This window comes from Malaclemys terrapin, chromosome 5 (genome assembly GCF_027887155.1).
Source record: "Malaclemys terrapin pileata isolate rMalTer1 chromosome 5, rMalTer1.hap1, whole genome shotgun sequence".
NCBI classification, from domain to species: Eukaryota; Metazoa; Chordata; order Testudines; family Emydidae; genus Malaclemys; species Malaclemys terrapin.
In genome coordinates this window covers 103582476-103605173 of record NC_071509.1, presented here as the reverse complement: position 1 = coordinate 103605173, position 22698 = coordinate 103582476, and the positions used below count along the sequence as shown (strand labels likewise).

At 42.4% G+C, this 22698-nt stretch overlaps 1 protein-coding gene across 10 annotated transcripts in view; it reads right to left on the bottom strand.

The window, feature by feature from the left end:
- Positions 1–22484, bottom strand: part of BLTP1 (bridge-like lipid transfer protein family member 1) — a 233691-nt gene extending 211207 nt beyond the window's left edge. For 9 of the 10 annotated variants that reach the window (XM_054029923.1, XM_054029925.1, XM_054029926.1 and 6 more), the window contains exon 1: positions 22428–22484. The gene's annotated coding sequence lies outside the window, so the exon portion shown is untranslated. Of the gene's footprint in view, positions 1–20216; positions 20289–22427 lie in introns of all 10 variants that reach the window. The other variant, XM_054029924.1, reaches the window with a different exon arrangement.
- Positions 22485–22698: the final 214 nt, after the last annotated feature.

Genomic DNA, 22698 nt, shown 5'->3' with positions numbered 1-22698 from the left:
AACAACATCCCTTTTACTCCCCCACTGAGACAGAAATATGATCACTACCAAGCCATAAAGATACATATAACACTTATAAAGCTGATAAAATAATCTTTGAATATTCCATGTTTCACATCTGCCACACACTGTCTTTTCCCTTTCTCCCTACAGACACCAATGCAAACTGATGGCATTCCAGTAAAACAGAATGCACCTGTCCAAAAACTACAAAGCTATTAGAGTTCCCACCAGTTGCATGCTGGAAGCATGGACCCATTACAACTAGTGTATCTGGAGAAGTAATTTGCAATTAGGAAAACAGGTTATATAAATGTGAGGTAACTGACTCAAATAAAAGCCTACCACTTCTGGACATTACGCATCAGATTCCAATTTTTGAAATAAGAACTCGAAGTTTAGAGAGCTTGAATTACATCTCAAAGTCAGAATCAATATTTCAGAGTTTCAAATTAGTTTTATAGCTATACAGTGCAATTAGGTGATGTTTCAAGAAAATCAGTGTTGAAATGAGATCTTTCACCTTTGTCAGAGACATCAAAGTCTATCACAAAACCTAGACCATTACCTCTCAATCAATCTTCTTCCTAGGTAATGTACACACTCAATGTCTAGAAGAACCAAGCGGAATATTAGTCATTCCGATTATTTTCAGTTTCACTAGTATGAAAAGATGTGTTGACTGACAGAAAGGACGAGAAAGAATTAATCTAGAGGAAGAAGAAAAATCACTCACCAGAGCAAACTACTCAAGCAGTGGCAATATTCAATGTTACTAGAGTACATGGCTCAACAATCATCCACGAGAAAAGATGAATACAAAACAAAAATAAAATACAATCTGTCAGGATTGAGTGAATCTATGGTCCTTTAAAACAGTATTACCAACATTGGAACATTGCTAATCCATGAGCAACAGTCTACTGGCTCATTCAGAGGACTAAAAGTCAGGAAAACTATGTTCTGTTCATCGGTTTGTCACTGACATGTTAGATCTTAGGCGATTCACTTTACCTCTCTGTATCTCAAATTCTCCATCTATCCAATGAGAATAAGCATATACCCATACCATACCTAAGAGGTATATGCTGAGTCTTAACTAACTCTTATTCAGCAGATTGAAATTCTCAGTTGGAAGGCAATATAAAAATATATTATGCCAAAGTTTTATTATTATAAGGCAATCTACCTAGAAACGAATATATCTACAATTTTGGCAGAACTCCAAAGAAGGTATTGGGGATGCATGAGGTAGGAGCAAAATTCTGAGAGGGAAGGCTATTTAGTGATTAATAGAGTTAAACAACATTTTGAGATTCAACAGGATCTCCTCCATATGTTCAGCCAGCCCTCTCCTCCATTCATTACCCTTAAATATTATGCAGACCAATGATTTAGTAGCCTAAAACTCTTCAGAAGTAGCATCATTACTGCCCTTCACAATACAGCCTGAGGCAACAGTCAAAACACTAAATATCAGATAATGTGACATGAGTGCCTTATACAACATTTACTGTGTTTTCATTTCATCTACTAGAACCATGTTTTAGTTATCCTAACACAGTTCAAAAAACACAAGTGCAAGGCATTTTCCTGTTTCTACTGAAGTCAATGGAAGCAAGTTCAACCTCTAAACACATTTCAATTGTTTATTAAGAATCATCCATCAAGGGAAAAGTCAGCCCAATTCCTGTAAAGTTATTTCATTGCTATTTAGATTTAAGAACAACTAGTTGCAATACTTTTTAATTTACTTCAATTTTCTAGTTTTCTGGCATTACTTTCTAAAACCTAAACTGTATGAAACAAAGAGAAATATAGTTGGGCACTCCTTTAGAGAAGTTGATTTTACAATGACTCACACTTTTCAGTTTTATTTAAAAATGAAGGGTATGTTTGGTCAGTTATAATACTTATTTTATGTAAACATGATTTGAAGGGAAGCTCCTTGCAGTAATGCAATGATGTAGGAAAGTTTAGCTTTTTTATTCAAATTAATAAAAGCTGTTCAAGTTTAAACACCTGTCAGCCCAGAGTTGCTCTTTAACCCCTTCAGATGTAGTATGGGCTTTACACACCCCATCACAGTCCCTGTATCAAGAAGGGCTAGAACTTATTTTTTATTTCAATATTTTCTCAAATTGAATATTTAAATATTTACAAGGCATTCATTAATCGGAGATAAAAAAAGTTTCACTTAGTCAATGATTCAAGTTTCAAGACATGCACAATGGTACAGTAAGGAAGTGGAGACTAAACCCCTCTGCTCATTACGATGAAGGACTCCCCAAAGGTGAAGCTTCTGCTTTCCTCTGCTCTCTCCCATGGTTATTTTGACAGGTGAGCCCTATACAACATTTTGACTGCATTGGTACAACTATCTCCACAAAATCAGTATTTAATTTTTGATTAATTACATATGCGCCTACCATAATTCATTCACTAAAGCTCAATTCTAGAATAAACTTCACCAGCTCAAAACCATTTAAACCATCATCTTCAAACAAAGCTTCAGTAAAAAGATAGGTCTTGCAATGTACCCTGATGTTCAAACTGACTTTTCAGACTGATGGAGCAAAGTACTCATCTAATAGGATGGATCTTCCACCATAACCCATCCCACCTGATTCTGTCAAGGTGAAACACAAAGATTGATTTTGGTAAGGTTATAAAAAACCACCTCTGACAGCCTATAAAGGCACTCAGAACTACTGGTAGCCAGCTAAGTCCATAGAACACAGATGTAATGTGCTCCTCACAAAAAGCACTACCAGCTAAGAGGTAGCTCATGCTTTGGAGTAATCTTCAAGGGTAGCCCCACATAAAGCACTTTGCTATAATCCAACCTGGAGATGACAAAGACATATGTAACTGTGGCAAGGCCTGCATCCAAGAGAAAAAGGCAAGAATGAGATAATCTTGACTACTTTTGCTACCTAGGAATCCCAGCGCAGTGCACAATCCAAAGGGAACTGCAAGGTATGAACTTTAAAAAATGGTAATTGTGTCTGTTAATTCAGAGAGCACAATGTATATTAAGAAAATGGACTCAAGGAGTTTACTGCCCATGAACAATAGTGGGCAGGATCGAACCGGGAATCTCGGGAGCTTAGTGCATGAGCCTCTACCGCATGAGCTAAAAGCCAACTGGCTGTTAGCTGAGGCTGTAGAGCAGACTCATTTAACTCCCTCTAAGCGGTCTTGGTGCCATTAGATGGGACACAACACCACACCACACCCAGAAGGACTGTGGGTTACATACTTCCCCTAGCTGAATAAGCGCATCCCAAGCTTCAGAGTCTTCCCAGTTGAAATCCTGGACAAGTCCCCATTTGTAACGCCAACACTCTCCTGTCATCAGCAGGCGGGATCAAACCTGAGACCTCTGGAGCTCAGTGCATGAGCCTCTACTGTATGAGCTAAAAGCCAAATGGCTGTTAGCTATGGCTGTAGAGCAGACTCATTTTCTCTCTCTTTCTAAGTGGTCTCAGTGCCACTAGGTGGGACAGAACACCACACCCAGGAGGTGTCCCCGTATCTAGTACAGACCAGGATTCCAGTCTCGGGGAAGATACTTGTGTTTTAGTTTTCCCTATCTATAAATGGGAATAATTTGCCTGCCATCCTTACAGGTATACGTGAGATTTCTATTTTATATTGCCCATTAGTTAATGGTCATAGAGCACTTTGAAAGGAAAATGTAAAGTGCTGCAACATATGTCTGATATTTTCTTTAGCAAGTAGCAATAATATTTTGCAATTATATCATGCCTTTCATCAGAAGATCTCAAAATACATTACAGACATTAAACTTAGCCTTACAGCATCTGAGACAAAGGGGGAAAGAACTGACCTGCCTCAAGTGACAGAGAAAGTTGATAGAGCTGGGAATAGAATCTATAAATTCCACTTCCTAGTGCTGTAATCATTCCACCACATGCAGTCCTGTAAAAAACTGATCTACATTATTTATGTCTAGTATTTTACACTTCAAAAACTCAAAGAAATTATTTTAATAAACAAATCAGTGATTGGCCAAATATTTCTGTGTAAAACACATTCTTAAACAGCAGTTAAATTAATCTCACCCAAGTCTTTCTTCCCAAAAGTCTTTCTCCCAAAGACAAAACCTTTATGTGCATTCTGCACTATGCACGTGTTCAAAAGCCTTTTACATATAAATCACCTCTAACTTGGGTTATATTAATTAGATCTCATTAACAGGGAGGAGGAGTACTACTCAATATTTGTAGTTATGTAGCAATATTTCTCTTGAGCTGTAATTTCAGCTGCCTTCCCACCTTCCTCTCACATGTTATCCGTCATAAACTTGCTTTTCTTCACTGGAAAAGAAATATTAAAGAGGCACAGATAATGTTATCTCTTTTAGCTCCTGCCAACATGTCATACAACTTTATTTCTTAAGGGATGACTACTAACAAGCAGTCTTACTTTCCCTTCTTTATGAGATTTTTGACACACTAACAAAAATTAATGAATCTGAAACCTAATACTGTTGTTAAGATAACATTTAATAAAGTCATTGCAATAGTCAGTATTTTAAATAGCCTGCCTTGGGAATCAATACTTGATTTACCCAGGGTTTTTTTTTCCCCCCCACCTACATTATCCAAACTATCAATTAACTATCCAATCAAGAGCCTCTGCTGGAAATTTAAAAAAACATGGGCTCAGTCTCACAAAGAGAAACAGCTAGCAGTTTCTTTACAATCTCTTCTGATGGAGAATAAGAAAATAAAATCTATTTTCAGTACTGACTGAGAGAAGACACTACATTATCTTCACAGACAGGAGGAGAGAAAAGATCAGCAAACAATGAAATGGAAAGTCAGACTGTATAACAAAGCAAAAAAAAAAAAAAAATCCCCGGTTTTATCTCTGTTGCATTACAATAACAAATAGTGTCACAATGGCAAACTCAACTACTTCATGGTATTGCACTGTGCTACAAACCTTTCAGAACGGTAAGAGAAATATTCTACAGTGCATTACAAATATTTTTAAATTTAAGAAGAGAACTGTTACACAAATAATTTATAATAATTCCCACACATACAATCTCCCTCTCCTGACCCCCCCCCATAGGATAATATTATGGAAGACCTGTAGACATCCTACAAGGTCACCTGACTTAAGTATGACATGCAACAAGTGGAGACAACTACTACTGTGCTGGTGGTGGAAATCTGGTTGGTTGCAGCATAAAGATTTTTTTTAAGTAAAATTTTGTGGCATGTGAAAGGCAAAAGAATATTTTTAGATGGTGTAGGCCAGCTGGAAAGTGCTGGCTCCACTGTTGTCTGAGATTAACATTTTTAAGGAGTGCAGAATGACTACTGAAGAAAGCAATGGTGTGGCCTTTTAAGAAACCATGAATTGATGTTTACATGGACAACTTCTGTCAGATCTAATATTCCATTTTTAAATTGCGAATAAGATTATGGTGACAACTCTCAGTACACAGATGACTCAGATCTCCTCGTTACTTGTCCATGTGTACATAAACCTGGGCTTGGCATGGAGACTGAACTGGTTGTGCTAGTCAATGATCTGACAATGGACAAAGGTATTAGAATTGTCATGTGCCTTCTATGTTAATAAAGAGGTGGTGACTCGACTTCTACTTGTGTGTGACTTCAGTCTTCTCTTCAAGAAAGAATACAAAGGGTAGCTGTGGGCAACTGATCTGCTTCCCCAGGGCTCCCAACTGTAGAATGTTACAGGGTTCCATTTTATCACACACACCCCCCCCTTATTTAATGTGTATATGTAACTATTAGAAGGGTTAGTGAGAAAGCACAGGATAAGGTGTTTTCAGTATGTAGATGATCCTTAGCTTTCTTTTCTCAATGTCTTTCTTCTTGACTCACGTGCTATGGTCAAGCATGTCAACTAATAATGGGGCATGGATTGGAGCAAACTGACCAAAGCTCAATCTAAATAAGACTGAAGTGACAATGGTTGGCTGCAAAGCACCTGAAGTAGATGGCACAGATAGCATCACTCCTCTGATTGAGGATGTTTGTTCTCTATTAGTTTCCTGAGTTCACAACATAGGGATGATGCCAGCTCTCAAGCAACTTCTGGGCCAGCATATTACAGCAGTGACCAAGACAATTTGTTTGATATGTGCTTGGCCAAAAAGGTAGGTTTTCCATCTGATGCAGACATGGCTACCATTATCCACATCTTTGGACTCCTCAACATTAAACTACTGCAATATGTACTATAAGGGGCTACCCCTTAAATTAATTGGAAACTGAAACACGTTAAATACAGCTGCCCACTTAAGCAATGTGTGACATTTAAGTTGTTGAGTATGATTTATAAAACATTAACTGGCTTGAGACATACCTACCCAAGAGACCACCTCTCTGTGTGTGATATTGTTTCCTCTGTAAATTGTTGGCGATCCCTTAAGGCCAAGGATGATCTCTTTCACAGGTTTTGTTTTTCATGGGTCCTTTGGTGACTGAAGAGTCAGATTCTTGAGCCACAGGCTCGTTGGCTGACATTGCAGACGATGTTGGAAGACAGGGTCGGGCCGTAATTGCTGCATGACAGTTGTCTTTCCTTTCTTTTCTGGCGTTTTTCTGCCACCAGGGCAAGGCAATTTTCCTCAAAAGTGGACGTTCCCTCTCTGACAAGTCTTTGCCAGTTATCCCTATCCTTCGCTGCTGTCTCCCGATGTTCGGTGTCGATGCCACATCTCTTGATGTTTATCTTGAGGGTGTCTTTAAAGCGTTTCTTTTGGGCGCCTCATTTCCTTTCTCCTTTGGTAAGCTGGGCATACAGCAGTTGTTTTGGTACGCATACATCAGGCATGCACACATAGTGCCTGTTCCACCTCAGCTGGTGCTGGAAATCAGGGCCTCAACACTGAAGATGTTGGCCTCTGTGAGGACACTGACATTAGTGCGATGATCCTCCCACTTTATGTTGAGGATCTTTTGAAGAAAGTGCTGGCGTTCCAGGTTTTTCAGATATTTTCTGTAGGTCACCTAAGTCTCACAGCCATAGAGGAGAGTTGGGATTACCACCACTCTGTAAACTAACAGTTTACTATGTGTTCTGATTGTTGAACACCCGGCGAGACAGTCTGCCAAAGGCAAGGCTGGCACAGTGAATTCTGTGCTGAATCTCGACATCCATCTCTGCACTCTGTGAGAGATGGCTGCCAAGATAGGCAAAGTATTCTACATTTTCCAGATCTTCTTTGTCAATATAGATCTTCCTTGCTGGATCTGATGATTGACCGGGGACTGGCTGGTGGAGAACTTTTATTTTGCCAATGTTCAGTTAGCCCTAGGCTTTTGTAAGTTTCAGAGAAGCAATTAAGGGCTGTTTGAAGATCCTCCTTTGAATGTGCAACTACAGCACAATCATCTGCGTACTGGAGTTCAGTTATTGTTGCTGATATTACTTTAGTTCTGGCACCGAGACGAGAGCGGTTGAAGAGGTTGCTGCCAATCTGATATTGGAAGCCAATGCCCTGTGTTAGACAGTCTTGGGTTAGTGTTTTCATAGCTGCTTAGAAAATGGAGAAAAGGGTGGGTGCCAGTACACAACCTTGTTTTATGCCAATTCAGATGACAAAGGAGGTTGAGACACTGCATAGGATGGAGCCACTGCATAGGATAGCAGTCATCTGCTCATGGAAGAGTCTTACAATGGTGATAAATTTGCTTGGGCAGCCAAACTTTGACACAATTTTTCACAGAGCCTTACCGTTGACAGAGTAGACTTTGGTCAACTCGATAAAGCCATATACAGCTCCTGGTGTTGTTCTTGACATTCTTCCTGGATCTGCCTGGCTGCAAAAATCATTTCAGTGGTGCCTCATGATGGTCTGAAACCGCACTGGGACTAGTACTTCCTTGGCAAGAGAGAGCAGGCAATTCAGTAAGATTCTAGCAAGAATCTTCCCAGAGATGGAGAGGAGGGCAATGCCTCGATAGTTGCCACAGTCGGCCTGGTCTCCCTTTTTGAAAATGATGACGATGTTAGCATTACGTAAGTTGACAGGGATTTCTTCGGTGCACCAGACTTTGAAGAGCAGCAGGTGAAACTTGTTAGTCAGTAGTTCTCCCCCCACTTTCAGTACTGCAGCTGGTATGCCATCAGGACCTGGAACTTTATTGTTCTTCATTTGTTTAATTGCTTTGCAGATTGTTAATTGCTTTGCTCAGGTGTTGGTAGTTGGCAAGAGTTTCCCAGATTGGGTGCTGAGGGATGGAGTTGATGGTGTCGTCAGTAACAGTCAATTCTCAATTTAGAACAGTGGTCCCCAACCTTTTTCGTCTGGCAGGCGCCAGACGACGAGCCACCGTGGACTATGGCTGGTAGATGAGCACCCACCGAAATGCCACCGAGAAGTGGCAAAGTCAATAGACGTTGCCGCCAAAATACTGCTGGCAAGCAGTGTCATCCAGAGGCGTCGCCGCCGAAAATCGGTGGCATTTCGGCAGCAACGCCTCTGGATGACGCTTCTTGTTGGCGGCATTTCAGCGGATGCTCGTCCGCTGGCCAGTACACGGGCGCACATAGATGCCCCGGCAGGTGCCATGGTGCCCGCAGGCACCACATTGGGGACCACTGATTTAGAAGCTTTTAGTTGTGTTCCTTCCAGCACTCTTTGATGGGTTCATTATAGTTAAGAAGGATACTACCATCTTCAGATCTCAGAGGTGAGAGTCCACCTGAGATTGGTGCATACAGGGTCTTTGTCTCACAAAAAAAGCTCCGCATACCATATCTGTCAGCAAATGTTTGGATTTCTTTTGCTTTGTCCTCCCACCATTTGTGTTTGATTTCTCGGACCCTCCTTTTAACTTCAGTTTTGAGCTGATGGAAAGAGCTCTGCTTCTGATTGGATAGTGGTTGGTTTTGTCAGTTGCAGAAAAAAAACTTTTCTCTTCTGGTCCAAAAGGGCTGTAATCTCAATTTTGTTTTATTAAACTAGTCCTGATGGCGGCGGGTATAAAGGCCAATGAAGTCCTCGCAAATCTCACGGATGGTCTGTTTTAGGGCTTCCCAGTCTTCTTTGACACTTGTGCTATCATTTCCAGGTATGCATATAGCCAGTTGTTAACTGAGGAGTGTTTAGAAGGTCTCCTGATGCACTGGCAGTATACTGACATCCTGGTGACATTTAAGAAGTTGAGTATGATTTACAAAACATTAACTGGCTTGAGACATACCTACCCAAGAGACCACCTCTTTCTGTGTGAGATATTATTTCCTCTATGAATGAAATAGGCCAGAATGACCATTAGGTGTACCATATGCTATGTTTTCTGGGGATAGCTGAGGGATTGAGTGATCTGTTTGTTGGCTATTTTAAGTTACTAGATGAAACACTTATTTCACTTGCTATGCTGTGAGGTGGCTATTTTTTGTATGGAATGTTATTTTTCATTAATTGTTAGGGCACTTCCAGTTTAATCAAACAGGAACAATTTTACTGCAACAAACAGAGACTTAGGCGGAAGATGTTAGCTTATTAGCCTCCCAAATTAAACTGTCCCAATGACACATAATAACTATAAATTGGATATTCAAAACAGAATTTTCTGGAGTATGTTTAATACATTTTCATATGAATAAATTATATGAAAGTAATGTTTAAACTTCTGCTTCTTAAGGATGGATTTTTATTTTTAGATGATAGAACGGCTAGCCAAAGTTACTAATACAGGGCTGCTTTTGAGATAAGGAGCACATCTTTGCTCACTACTCTAACACATGCAAAGGAGGAATGTGATGAAGTAAGGAGGTCTGGGGTTTATATGAATGAATGCAAAGAAATAAATAGTATTTTCTTAGGCTGTCAACTACTACCATGATAAGTGCAGCACAGAAGCCTAAACATAGCCCAAATGCTGCTCAGCTCACTCAAATGAGTAGTCCCATTAAAGTCAATGGGATTAGTGGCATGAATAAACTGAGCAGGATTTGGACTACAATAGTACTTTGCACTTACAGCACTCATCATCCAAAGATCTCACAGAGCTCTACAGTTTTAATTTACCTACTCTCACAACACCTCTGAAAGAAAAGGTATATTGTCCATTTTACATAAGGGAAACCTGTTGTAAGAGATTAAGTACAGTATCTTACAAACAATATTTCATGCTCATGCAATAAAGGGGCACAAAGATCACTTATCAACAAAATGCTTATTCTTCAGCTATTCTTTAATGCAGCAACTGGCTTTATTTGCCAGTCATCTGCAGAAAACTATAGGTCAGTTGCAATGTACAAAGTACTCTCTTACATATATGTACTTTGCAGTATTTTTTTCTAAAAACAAACACACAAACAAACTAAGGTTTAAAACTAATGCAAGTTTCCCCATGACATCAACATTTCAGCAGAAGCAATCCTCAGGGAGCACTGTGGTCTCTCATGGCAACTTAGTTTCAAAACTCATTTTTTCCTGCTTAGATTCTGGGGGTGGAGGGTACATGAGTATTTGGTACATTTCAAACATATATATTACATTATAACCTTCACCCCTAAGTTTGTAACCTTTGCATTCTTCTAAATCAAATGTTAGGAAATTCCAGAAGTAAGATTGCCTATGCAACCTTAATTCGGCCCCCTTGTGGGTATGCATTGAGATATGGCCTTTAATTACATGATTTCATACTATTTTTTCATTCATTCACAGCCCAAATTGATTTCAGTTGCATACAACACCTCTCAGAGTTTGCTCCAGGCGTCTCACATTGGGCATACAGAAAATGAGGAATACACAGTTAGTGTCCACCTGTGAAAATGTATGGTTTATATCAGTGTTTCTCAAACTTGGGATGCCGCTTGTGTAGGGAAAGCCCCTGGCGGGCCGGGCTGGTTTACCTGCCGCGTCCGCAAGTCTGGCCGATCGCGGCTCCCACTGGCCACAGTTTGCTGCTCCAGGCCAATGGGAGCTGCAGGAAGCGGCGGCCAGTAAGTCCCTGAGCCCACGCCGCTTCCCGCAGCTCCCATTGGCCTGGAGCAGCGAACCGCGGCCAGTGGGAGCCATGATCGGCCGGACCTGCGGATGCAGCAAGTAAACAAACTGGCCCGGCCCACCAGGGGCTTTCCCTACACAAGCGGCATCCCAAGTTTGGGAAACACTGGTTTATATGACTTGCTCAGTACCACTATGTGCAGAGGCAGGAAAAGAATTCAGTTCTCCATGGCAGCATTCAGCTACCTCAGTCATGAGCCCGTTCATTCTCTTCCTATTGTTCCCTGCATCATTCACTACACACATTCCAACATCTCCAACATAAAAGGCAGAGATCCAACAGAACCAACCCCAACTTCATTCACACAGCAGGTCCACTACCTACACTGAATAAGGTGTTCTAAGGGGTTCCTTAGAAAACAAAAGTATCTGATCATGTAACTACAGGCTGTATCATAATGCATATGCACAAGAGGCTGAATTAAAATTACACAAGCAACCTTAATTCTGGCATTTCCTGACTCTGCAGCTATAACATTGTATATCACTTCCTACATTTTTAAAAAGTAAAACAACAGAATTTCCATGATGTGCAACCAATATTGACAGCCACATGAGTCATCAGCAGGGTTGAAGTCTTTAGATCACAACATAAGTCTCTAACACTGGAGCTAACTAAAGTTAACTTGTAGCAATATCAGGCTTTTATTTCCTTTATGGACCAGCCACTACAGGGTGATGACACATTTAGCTGTGAAACCCATGGGAAATTTGCTGAAGTAGAGGAATGTTGACACACTGGAATCCTAGGTTCAATCTGAGGTTCTGGAAGAGAGTGTGATTTAGTGGTTATAGACCTGCCCACCCTTGTTTCTATTCCCCTCTACATCTATCCACCCCCATCCCCAGCTCCTTTCCCTGCCTCCCTCTGTTCCTCACTCATCCACATTTGAGTCAAGCTGCTTCCTAATTCTCCTCCATGCTGCTTGCAGTCCAGCAGGCAAAGCAACAAGAGCGCAAGAGAATCTCATTGCTCTCAGTTCTGATCCCTGACACCACAGGAGCCCCAGCTATCAGGAAGGAGAACAGCAGGAGAAGTTCTGCTCAGCCCTGAGACAGGACATACTCTGTCTCACAGTGGTACATGAACAGTCTGGTCAGCACATAGGAAAGAACTGTGTGGCTATGGAGCATACTCCATATAGATCGAATCTTCAGAGGATTTAACTGCCAGCTTCCAACAACCTGTACCGAGCATGTGCAAACTGCTACATTCAGAGGCTTGTAATCTGGCCAAATTTGGCTGGATTTTCACAGGAATTGCAAGAGGCATATTCCTGATGTTGGGGTGGCCTCTCCAACCCCATCCTCACCCCAACCTCAAGCCCCTGTTCCAAAATCTGGAGGTACAAAAGCTTCTCAACAAAACTATTAAAAAAGGTGGGAGAGAAGCATTTTTCTCTAATATTGTTCTTGGAAACTGCTGAACCATTTTAGTTAAAGCTTAACAAAAGAAGATTCCAGTGTGGTTATTCCGGACATCAAATTGTATTTCTACATTTCAGTGCCAAAACTGATACAGAGTGTATCGACTCTGCAAATGTAATATTTCCTTGTTCAGTTCATAAGAATTTGAATTTCTGGCAATTACATTTTTCTCTGCCAAAAGAGTAACAAAACATGGTATACATATGGGGGAGCAGAAGAAAACTCTTTGCTGCACACCACTTTCAGGCCACTTATGATTTTGCTGATGAAATTTGCACTCAGGCATCTTCCACAAAGCATGACTGTTTTCGCTGTAGGAAATCCACATGGTCTATTAGGCATGCTAAATCCATCACCAACTGATGGATTTGAAAGGTTAAAACTGCTTCTTCAGGTTATAATCTTGAAATTAGAGTGCAACATGTCCTACTGAACTGAACTGAAAGCTTGTCTGCATGGTGCTGTACAACACAATACCAGCCTTTAATGCTTAATGTATTGAGTTTTGTTGTTGTTGTTTTATTAAATGGAGTCTCTATAGTTATGTCACTTTTCTGGATTTCCCTATTATTGCTGATGGCCAAATTAAGATACAGCTCTACTAGAAACAGAAAGAATAGAGGAGGATGCTGGGTACCAATTAGAAATACTACACTTGCTATTTTGGTTAAAAATGTGTTTCATTGGCTGAAGTATGTTGGTATTAATCAGGTGTTCGCCTTTTCCACTTTCGAGCACTAGCGGAACTCAATCTTGGTGAGATGTACTTCATCCTCATCCAGTTTCCAAATTCGAACTATTAACTGGTAATTTATGGATAAAAATTTGTCTTAAATTACCTAAAATTAGCTGCTTTTGTGAAAAAGCTCTATTAGTCACTATAAAAAGCAAACCTCGTTTTAACCCGACTGATGTGAGGTGTTAACATTGTTAACAACAAAAGTGACAGCTCTGTCTAAATAAATACATGTCCACATGACATTTAGAGAGCATTTGTATCTACACCAATATGATAAAAAGAATAGAAACCCACCAAATAGCTTGCCTGGCAGCACACAAACACAAAAAGCTACCTTTGAAGACCCAGATTCAGTATCGCATTACTGGTAGCTCAGAGTGCCACAGCAGTAATGCTCACTCAAGTTAGAAGAAAGGAAGAAGAGAGCAGACTGCAGAACGCTTTGTAGCATATGCACATATATTGGCATTATGATCACAGATGACGCTTTCCAGCATTCTTGGTCATTGGAATAGTGTTGCTTAGTGTAGCAACAGACAATTGAGGCAAAGCAAGAAACAACTGAATGACTACCATAAAGACCTAGAACTGAAGATGAAAATACAGATGACTGCTTAATATTCTCAGCTACAGAATCAAGATGTGGCTTGTGTGGAAGGACAGCAGAAGGAAAAATGCAAGGTTCACCCATCCTTCTAATTTTGGTTACCTTTTCCTCTTTGTAACACCTTCCCCTTCCTAACATCATTTTGTAGGAATAAACAGGATTATAATCTGACTGTTTGAGCGCAGATCGACTCTTCTAATTCTAATAGAGAGCATTTTTAATTTGAGGGTGAAGGAAATCAGGGCCGCCCGGGAGGAGGGCAAGTGGGGCAATTTGCCCCATGCCTCGCAGGGGCCCCCACGAGAGTTTTTCGGGGGCCCTGGAGTGGGGTCCTTCATTCGCTCCGGGGGCCCCGGAAAAGTCTCGCGGGGCCCGGACCCCTGGAGCTTCTTCCGCTCTGGGTCTTCAGCAGCAGTTGTGCGGTGGGGGGTCGTTCTGCTCCGGGACCTGCCGCCGAAGTGCTCTGAAGACCCACGGCGGGGGGTCCTTCCGCCCCAAGACCCGCCACCAAAATGCCAGGTCTTCAGCAGCAATTCAGCGGCGGGGGCCCCCTGCCGCCAAAGACCCCAGGCCCCCTGAATCCTCTGGGCAGTCCTGAAGGAAATAGAGAACACCTTAGTCATCTCCCCTCCATCCCATATTCAGTGTTCTAGGCCTGATCTGCACCTAAAACTTAGGTTGGCCTATCTATATCATTCAAGTCTGTGAAAAAAACCTCACACTTGTGCAAAATAGTTAGGTTGATTTAAGTTTTAGGTTGAAACCAGGCCTAGATGCAGCTAGGTTGACAGAAGAATACGTCCCTCAACCTACTTCTGTCTCTTGAAGGGATGGATTTAATATGGCGACGGAAAAACCTCTTCTGTTACTGTAGTATGTGTTTTTTAAGTAACTTACAAGGTTCTCTCTCCTCCCTTTGACTAAATACTTTGCACTGACAAATCATTCAAACTCCCAATTCCTACAGCAATTATGAAAAATTTAAAATGCACATAGCAATCTGTACTTTTGCAACACTCAACATACCAGATTATATTTAGGGAGATTTATCTAGTAATGTCTATTAATTTACATAAGCTGCCAGGATGCTTTACATGAGTATTTCAGGATATGGCTCCCTTTACCATAGGGTATCAAAACCATCATAAGCTTCTTAAGGAAAACAGAAAGAAAAAAAACAAGGTGGCAGTTTTAGTTTTCTATCCATTGTACCTCTTCCTTTCACCTAAAGTCTCCAATATTTCTACTACAAGATCCAGCTTATGACACAAATGATTCAGGTGGGAGAGTGAAAAAGACAAATGATCCATAATGCCACCACATCTCCAGTGAAAGGTGCAATTGAGCTATCAGAAGCCTCCTGTGGTCACAAATTATTTATCAGCCTCTAAAATGTATCTAGCATAGCACATTACTGAAAAAAGGAAAGATTTGGCCTCTGCCCCCAATGAGCTCCATCTAGACATGTAAACTGTTAGCTGCCCAGGTTGCACTGTGATAAGGGTAAATGGAGGTTACTGGAGTTCTTAGAGATGGACTCTGCATATTTATACTCCGGGGATGCACCAGATATGTGCAGCTCAAATGGTGAAATGTGGCAATCAGTGCCCATTGGAGCACCCTCGTACCCAGTGGCACTCCAGGCACCAGAGCTCCAAGAGCGTGCCTGGGGCAGCAAGCCATGGGGGGGCGCCCTGCCGGTCCCTGTGGGAGTGGCAGTCAGGCCGCCATTGACGGCATGCCTGCGGGAGGTCCACCGGTCCCGTGGATTCGGCGGCAATTCTGCGGCAGGTATGCCGAAGCTGCGGGACTGGCGGATCTCCCGCAGGCAGGCCGCCAAAGGCGGCCTGCCTGCCACGCTTGGGGTGGCAAAAAAGCTAGAGCCGCCCCTTCTCGTACCCCCTTTTACCTCTCCCCTCTCTGTTCCTGAGGGTTCTAGGGCAAAGTGCTCTGACCACCTCAGTTCCTTCTCACCACCTCCTCAGCTATGAGCTATAATTAAGGCGCCTAGGAAGAGGGGAAGGTGGGCATGTAGTGGAAATGTACAGAGTCTGTCATAAAGAACTTTGTTGACAAGTAACCTCTGTTTCTCCTTCAAGTGGCCTCTGCATATTCCCACTCCCCTTCCCCTCTTCCTCACAACCTTCATTATAAAAAATAAATAAATAAATAAATAAATTTGAGATATCCTATCTCCTAGAACTGGATGGGACCTTGAAAGGTCATCGAGTCCAGCCCCCTGCCTTCACTAGCAGGACCAAGTACTGATTTTGCCCCAGATCCCTAAGTGGCCCCCTCACGGATTGACCTCACAACCCTAGGTTTAGCAGGCCAATGCTCAAACCACTGAGCTATCTCTCCCCCCAATTATAACCCATGACTGAGGTGCCAGTGGGACGGAACTGTATGGTGACCAGATAGCAAGTGTGAAAAATCGGGACAGGGGGTGGGGGGGGGGGGGTAATAGGAGCCTATATAGGAAAAAGCCCCAAATATCGGGACTGTCCCTATAAAATCGGGACATCTGGTCACCCTACGGAACTGAGGCAGCCAAAGTGCCACACCCCCTTTTATAGCCTTGCCTTAGAATATTCAGGGAACGATGAGGGGAGGTGCAAAGGGAGTATGCAAGAGCACTCCAGCAGGCACTACTTGTCAGGTTCTACCATCTGAGGCTACTTCTACACTATATACCACTGGTGGCAGTGTGCAGTCTACATGTAGGTACAAACTGCAGTGAAAAGCATACTGCATCTACACTGTGGTATGTAGATATACATGCCCGTGAAAGGCTCTCATAGAGGGAATGCAGCGGGGAAAGGCTCAACCTGAGCCTCTCTCTGCTGCCGGACTCTTTCCCTATGGTGGGGTAAGGGCTGCAGCAGCAGGAAGTTGGCACAGCCTTTCCCCGCCATCTCCCCTGCCACAGCCTTTCCCCATGGCCAGAGTTTTTTCCTGCAGCAGGAAAGGCTCCAGCAGTAGCACAGTACACTGCTAAAAATGGCAGCACAGCCAGGGATGCACAGCCTGGGTGAGTAGAGAGCCACATAGGGATGTACTTGCGTGCATACTTGCCTGCACCCTTCAGGCACGTCTTTACTCTCCTAAGTTGTGCCTCACCATATACACTGCTATTTATACCAGTGCCAAGGGGGCTACATGGGTATGTACACTACACATTGGTGAAAGACGCATGTAACACAGACACACAAGAGCAAACAATATGTCAAACAGAATACAAAACACATTGTTCATTAATTGTGGCTCTTAAACATGATTTTTCTTATTTCTTATTAAGGCTACATTTAAAGATAAAACAGAATAAAGAATAAGGAAGAAAAATTTCACTGCAATCTGTCCTGCAACATATATAAAACACTATAACATCATGAATTAATAATTGATAATCATGTCTGTAGCTGCAGAAAGGCAGTAAATTACACATTGGTTAATGTATATTAATCCTTTTAGATCCAAACTTCTAGTTCATTTAGAGTTCTATTTACATAGCACAAACACACAACTTTAAAAAGCAGGATTCAAGTTCTCTGTGTAAAACCTACCAACAACACTATATGGCAAATATTTTTCCAGTAAGTTCTTCCTTCACAGAAAACTACCTTGTGAGGGAAGTTTACCAATTACTTTCCAAGTTTCTTAACAGTACTTGACATTTTACATATTTGTTTACTTTCTTTTTGCATCATTTACACAGTATCAACACAGCTCTGAACTAGGAAAAGGATGTGTTTGTTGAGTTGTTGCAGAGACAGAAGAGGAAACAATACATTGTTTTGGCAATGTCTCAAATTTCTCTTTTAGGGAAAAGGCTAAACTATTTTCACTGTTGAAAAATGGAATCCATCAACTTAGAAACCTATATATATTCGGAATTTCTTTACCAGTGTTACTAGAACCAACTTCATACATAAAGAACAAATTATTAAAAAAAACAAAATCTAGCTTACTTTTAGCTGTTTAAATTGCTTACTTTCTGCATTTCACTCAGTTTGGACAATGAAACTAAACTAGTCAGTTTCACAGCCAGGTTCTCATGAACTAGTACAATGCTGTTTGGCCAACATACCAAAAATGTTATATTTTAAAAAAATTAAATAAAAACATCTATTTAGAACAGATTTTTATTAAGTCCTCTAAAAATAATCTAGATTGTTGTTTTCAGGTACTTGAAAGATTCTCTAAAACCAGATCCCGTAGCAAACAAACTCTCTTTTAAAGAGCTCTTATTCCTTAGTGTTCTCAATCAGGTATTAGTTTTAATCCAATCTAACACAAACCTCTCTTCTTGTCAGTAGAAAGGATGCAATGTTACTAATTCTCATAATTCTATCACGAGTCTCATAATATCTGTTGTTTTTCTTAAAGCCTCGGCTCCAGGAATTATAATTAAGGCTACATTTTAATCATGGGTACTATTAGTAAAAGTCATGGACAGGTCACGGACAGTAAACAAAAATTCACAGGCAGTGACCTGTCCATGACTTGTACTATATACCCCTAACTAAAACTTGGGCTGAGAGGCCGCGGATGCTAGGGGAGTGGGCCAGGGGAACACGGGTGTGGGAGGGGCGGCGCGTGGCCCAGGACCCCACTGGTGCTGGGGAGGGGGGGGGAGGCATGCAGCAGCGTGCAGCCCGGGACCCCTGCTAGTGCTGGGGGGAGGAGAGGAAGGGTTGGCAGGGCTGGCGGGCTCCCCAACCGGCTCAGCACGGCTCCCCAGAAGTGGCTGGCATGTCCCTGCAGCTGCTAGGGGGAGGGAAGTCCAGGGAGGCTCCGTGCACTGCCCCCGCCATGAGCGCCGGCTCCCACCACAAGCACCAGCTCTGCAGTGCCCATTGGCCGGGAACCGCAGCCAATGGGAGCTGCAGGGACCGTGCCTGTAGGCAGGGTCAGCGTGCAGAGCCCCCTGATATCTCTACCTAGGAGCTGCAGGGACATGCTGGCCACTTCTGGAGAGCCCCACCCCTCCCTCGAGGTAAGCACCGCGCCACATCCCAACCTCCTACCCCAGCCCTGAGCCCCCTTCCTGCACCCAAACTACTGCTGCTGCTGGGGAGGTAAGTGGTGGCCCAAGACTGCCCCAGCAGTGGCCAATGTGGCTGGCCCAAGGGCAGCCCCAGAGCCAGCCGCACTGGCCACCGCAGAAGTCACAGAAAGTCACGGAATCTGTGACTTCCGTGACAGACACGCAGCCTTAATTATGATTACCAGAAAGTCTTAGCTTTCATTTAAAAAAGAAAAAGGTTTAAGTTTCCAACTCTTGGGATTTCAGCAAAGAGCTAAAAACAAAACAAAGCTTAAAAGCTTAAAACAAAAAGGCAAATAAAAAGACACTGCCCCTTTAAAAAAAAAACTCATGATTCTTTGTTCTCTCTCATGATTTTATGAATGGCTTGTTTAGCAATACTGTTCTTTACCTTAGAGGAAAACATTTCAAAGTTCTAAAACTTCTACCCAAACCCCATGCAAAAAGAATGCAGCCACTATTCGTAACCAGGGCTCTGCATACTCCATGCTTCTGTGGAATCTGCTACAGAATAATGGCACAAAAGCCAAGCTCTTAAAAAGAAAGCTGTTAAGTATCTAGCCCTTAAGGCTGCAAAGGGCACCTTCCACAAGTGAATGAAATGTAGACATATAAAATGTCGACTGAAGTCTGCAGTCATCCTAAATATACCCAAGACAGGTGAAATGCTTCAACGCCCCACATAAATGAACAATTTAGAAATCTTAGGCCCTGATCCTGTAAAGACTTATGTCCATACCTAACTTCACACACTTCTATTAACTTCAATAAGACCACTGCCTGGGGGTAAAATTAAGCATGTGTATTAGTATTTGCAGCATCAAGGCCTAATTATGCAAATTTAAGCCCTGATCCTTCATGTTCACATGGAGCTCAGTGCAGGATTGCTTCCTTAAAATTTAAGTGTTTTACCAATGATAATTTGAACATCTTGTTAACATGCTTAGCACTACCAGTACTGCCTCTCCACATTATTACCAGGTACCAAGAGCTCTAATTCTCCCCTGCTCAACTGTCCAAACCTTCAACTTCCATCCTGACAACTTCTGTAATACAGTTACACATTTTAAACACAAAACTGTGAAGCACAATGAAAAATAAAAATTAATGGACAAAGTAAAATTTTAATTTAATATCAAATTAAATATCAGAAGGGATCTATCATGACTGTTTTCCTGATTTTCATACTCCATTAAAAACTTCATTTTTTTAATTTCCCTCTAATCTGCTATATTTGAGTGCTGTAGAACACAAAGGTCATGCCACAAATCTTAGGTCGAGCTTGCCAAGGAGCACACATACAACAACGAACCTTTATACCTATAATGATGATGATTATGGGCCATAAGTGATTACTCACTGTTCTATTCAGTCCAAAAATAGTTTTATGATTGGAATCCTGGGCCTACTTCTTTTAACAACTGAGGCATTACTAAAATGGGAAACAAAAATTCAGATATGGACTATGATTAGTCTTTCAATGTTAAGATATTGAATAATTAGTCTTTCAAGATAAGTTTCCAGTACAGTGTAAAACAACTTACATTCGTAACACTATTAAAAACATTTTTTAGTATTTAGTATTATTTCAATATGATCTTAGACAAATTAAAAAATTATGGGGTTTGGGGTTTTTTAAGCAACTAGGATATGTCAATCATTAAGCAAAGGATCAGAGATACTGATAGTTATAGTTGACAAAGATCATCCCCAAAAGTGAATCTTTCTGTACAGACCAAACGAATTGGAGGTCCTTAAACTTTTATGATTTCATGTAATTCATACTCTCACTTGAAACAATTTTTTTTCCAAGCATATCAATGATTTTTTTTCTTCTCTGGAGACATACACAGGTGTGGGACAGAGCTCCCAAGAAAATCCACAAGCTTCCTCTCTCAGAATTTCCAATTAGTATGTCCCACAGGAGAAGGTTACTGAGGGCTGAAGAAGCAGCAGGGGATGTTGGCCTACAAATACCGCAGAACATAGTGATCCTACAGGAGCTGTGCTGAACCTCCTTCCGTTGTTATGCAAGAAGCTCTACAGAGGAGACTTTGTGAGAGTTTGTTCTACTTGAACTACTGAAGAATATGAAGAGGAATATGCCACTGAAAATGGCCACTCCCACCTCTATCCCCAAATATTCATGAAACCGTGATACTATACTGTACTCACACAGCGAGGTATGTCACAGAGCCAGAGCTCTCCATTCCACATTTTGGATTTTCGCCTTTTATCTCCCAAAAAGAAGGCAATGTTCTTACTAATTTCAGATAGTACAGATGTTCTTTTAGGAGTCAGTTTGTATGTCATCGTAATTAGCATTAGGAAGTGTTTTGTGGTGGGTGGGTGGTTGTATATATATATATATATATATATCTCAATTACTTGGGAGGTTACATCTATTTAAATTTACAACTAATGGACCTACTTTGTTTTTACTATGGCTTGGTTGTATAGGTTTGATAGCACAGCTAGCTGACAAGTGCAATAAAATGTGATGTTACAGCTAGCACAGATTCAGCATGGGATTCCCACATAGCCATGCATTTTGACAATCTTGTAAGAAAGGATCTTATTGGTGCTGTTGTTCTGTTCCTACCCCCACCGCTTCACCAGCTATACCAACAAGAACACATCTCATTAGCTCCACACTTTTGTTCCAATGCAGTTTTATGGCATCTTGTTTTTTTTACCATGAATTATTGGCCTCAGAAGTGTTGACTCATGAAGCTCAGATTACAGCCAACTTTTATGGTACACAAATTTATACCATCTTCTTTAAAACTTCTTGTAAAGGGAGTGTCTCTGTGTGCACCGTATACCTGGGATCCAAGTGGGACAGCAACAGCACAGGACTAACCCTGTTGTAAAGCCGGTCAGTTTCATTTTCTGCTCAGCACAGGCCAAGTGTGGGGCACCCTGTGCACACTGAGTGAAAGTGACCAGTCTAATGTTAGTTTCACTTCAGTGAAGGAGCAACACAGATGACACCTGAGGGAGAAGATGAGAGGACAGCCCCAATTTTCAGGAGAGCCAATGGGAGCAACAAGAATGACCAGATAACTAAGAAACTTAGAAATAAAATTAAAAAAAACCTTCCCATAGCTGTTCAGCCACTTTCACAGGGCTGCTTGGACACCAGTCAAGGCATCTCCTGAGGCAAGTCTCGCTCTGCCCATTGTACAGCCGGTACAAGGCAAGGCAGCACCAGGAGACCCCCCCCATGCCGTGCCCCCCAACGGCCCCACCCGCTCCCCACTCAGCTGTTAGCCGGCACCCCGCAGATACCCCACCCCCCAGCACTCCCCCAGGGGCCCGTAGCCCGCCCCTCACACGTAGGGTGACCAGATAGCAAGTGTGAAAAACTGGGACAGGAGGTGGGGGGGTAGGGGGGTAATAGGAGCCTATATAAGAAAAAGCCCCAAATATCAGGACTGTCCCTATAAAATCGGGACATCTGGTCACCCTACAGGGCCCCCCAACGCCAGCCACCCCCGCACACAGGGACGGGATAGAGTGCCCCACCCCACCCGGCGCCCCCAGCCCGGCCCAGCGCCCCATCGCTTACGCCATTGTCCGGTGTTTACATCCGCACCCCTCCCCGCTTCTTACTACAGCCCCGGCGGCAGCCGCACACACCGGATGGCTCTGCCCACACGCACCGGCCAGCCCTCCCTCTGCGCCGCCCACCAATCGCCGGGCACAACCGGGCCGGTTGGCCAATGACCACGCACTGCATCCGACAGGAGGCAGGTGGAAGGATCCCTCCGTAGCCAATGGCAAAACGAGGCCCTGCAGGGGATCCTCCTACACAGGGTTGAAGTCAGGAGGGAGTGGGT